General features: G+C 42.5%; 1 protein-coding gene across 1 annotated transcript in view; it reads left to right on the top strand.

Annotated features, from left to right (window-relative positions):
- The window catches only part of PIP4K2B (phosphatidylinositol-5-phosphate 4-kinase type 2 beta), a 58,187-nt gene that overhangs the window by 4,107 nt on the left and 51,581 nt on the right, over positions 1-2,499 (top strand).

The raw sequence follows: 2,499 nt of genomic DNA, 5'->3' as shown, positions 1-2,499 counted from the left end.
CTAGATTCAAATCCTGCACAAGGCACTGTGCTTATCACAAATCACTGTTGCCAGATAGCTTACTTAGGGATCACCCTGACAAGACTGTTGCGGGAGAAGGTAAAGAAGATAAATGTATAATGCGTGTCAAGGGGCTATACAAATGACACGTATCTACCGTGTTTCCCCGAAAATAAGACAGTGTCTTATATTAATTTTTGCTCCCAAAGATGCGCTATGTCTTATTTTCAGGGGATGTCTTATTTTTCTGTGTTCTGTTCGTCGGGCATGCTTCCAAACACAAACTTTGCAATTTCTTACTTTCGGGGGTTTCCTGATATTTCACACTTCAGCAAAACCTCGACTACGTCTTATTTTCAGGGGATGTCTTATATTCGGGGAAACGGTATTTGTTCATTATTGTAATTGTAATTCATTATTGTAATTCATAATTGTTTTTCTTTTGTATCCTGAAAAGGGCGGCTCTAGCATGGGTGCCACCCCCACACTTTCCACAGTGAACACAGAAGCAAAAAATTCATTGAGCCTCTCTGCAGCAATCCCTTAATTCCCGGGTCTCCCAGAGATCCTTCCTGCTCCATGTATATTTAAAGACATGTTTATCGTTTGTCATGATTCTTTTAGCAACCTGCTCGTCAGATTCTCTTTTTGCATGGCTAATTGTTGACTTACCTTTCCTTTGCCAGACTCTATGGCCCCGTCCGTTCAGTTTATTAGGGGGGATCTTCCACGCCTTAAGAGAAGCCTCCTTACTTTAGTCGACTTGCATTGATAACCATGTAGGCATTCCTTTAGACTTAAAAGTGTTTCCTAACGTGGGAAATGCATTCCATCAAGGCTTCAATAGTTGTAGTTTTAAGTAGCTTCCAGGCATCCTCTAGGGCCGTGGTGGCAAACCTTTGGCACTCCAGATGTTCTGGACTACAATTCCCAATTGGCCATGCTGGCGGGGGCTGATGGGAATTGTAGTCCACAAACATCTGGAGCGCCATAGGTTGGCCACCCCTGCTCTAGGGATTTTACTCTCTCGTGTTTTCCTTTTAACTATTCCCCTCTTTTTTGTAAAGTTCTCTCTTTTGAAATCAAATGTTGCAGTTTTACATTTTAGAGGTAACTTTCCATTGATCTGAATACTGAACTTAATTGCAGTGTGGACATGGTTCCCAACTGTGCAACAACTTCTGCAATTCTCACCAGGTCTGGACCCCCACTCAGGGGCTGTACCCCTCTGGTTGGCTCTGTGACAGATCATTCCAGTTCAGAGTCATTTATAATGTCCAGGAATCTCATTTCTTCAGCATGACCCGAGCAGTTGTTTACCCAGTCAGTGTGCGGGTATTTGAAGTCTCCCAGTATCATAACATTATGTTTTATTCACCTCCCTTATTTCTATCTCAACAGCACACACCCAGGGTCCTGTATTTCCACCCATATGGCTTCTGTTGGGCAGCTAAATTCCCTTGATGGTTTCTTTGTGCAAATGTCGTTGTGTACCCTGTTTCCCCGAAAATAAGGCCTATCCCGAAAATAAACCTTACGTGATTTTTCGGGATTTTTGGAGGATGCTTGAAATATAAGCCCTACTCCAAAAATAAGCCCTGGTTACAAATTTCCCGGCGCAGCTGATCTGGTCAGGTGGGGGGCGCAAAATCATGGGAAGAAAATAAGACATCCCCTGAAAATAAGCCCTGCATCATATTTTGGAGCAGAAATTAATATAAGGCCCTGTCTTATTTTCGGGGAAACACAGTACACATTGCAACAGATTTCAAACTTAACGAGATAATCTCTTCTGGTGTCTCCTAAGCCAAAAACTAAGCTGTGAGGTCAGTCAATAGGTCAAACATGTCTCCGAAGGCTGTCTTTCTCACACACACACACCCCACCCCGCTAGTCTGGAGGCAAAAGGCAGGAACCAGATGAGACACCTGGATTTCCATGCTTTTGCGATGGTGAATTGAATAGGGAGATGGGAATGCCAACTTTAAGACAAGTGCTTATTCTGCTGTTGTTAACTGCTGATATTGCGTAGTTATGTCATATTGATTTATTGTTCTAATTTTTGAAAGCTACCTCAACCTTTTATAAAAGGTATTGGAAAAAATGTAGTGTATTAAATATCTTGGCGTAGTCAAGCAAACTTGTTTTGAGTCCAGGCTGGACAAAAAAGACCTACAGTGTTAGCATCCAGGGTTTGGGGGGGTGGGGGGGTGGGGTTGCTTCAGAAGTTCATGGTGGTTGAACAGTGTAAATGGCTTTACAAATTAATTAAAAACTTGAATGGAGAAGAAGTGGGAGAAATTGTCAAAAGACCAGCTGAAAAGGGGGCTATCTGCCCATTGCTTCCGGAGTTGAGTGAAAAAATATGCACGTTTCTTCGTAAATGTATGCACGAAGAATATGCCTCTATAAACCACAAATAAAACCTGCCCTTGACTTTGTAACGATGGCTCAGTTGAATCTCTGGCCCACCAATTACTACACTGTCTCAGATTCAAG

Source organism: Sphaerodactylus townsendi, linkage group LG15, assembly GCF_021028975.2.
Source record: "Sphaerodactylus townsendi isolate TG3544 linkage group LG15, MPM_Stown_v2.3, whole genome shotgun sequence".
NCBI classification, from domain to species: Eukaryota; Metazoa; Chordata; class Lepidosauria; order Squamata; family Sphaerodactylidae; genus Sphaerodactylus; species Sphaerodactylus townsendi.
Note: the sequence above shows the minus strand (reverse complement) of the source record. Positions and strands in the feature narration are given on the sequence as shown.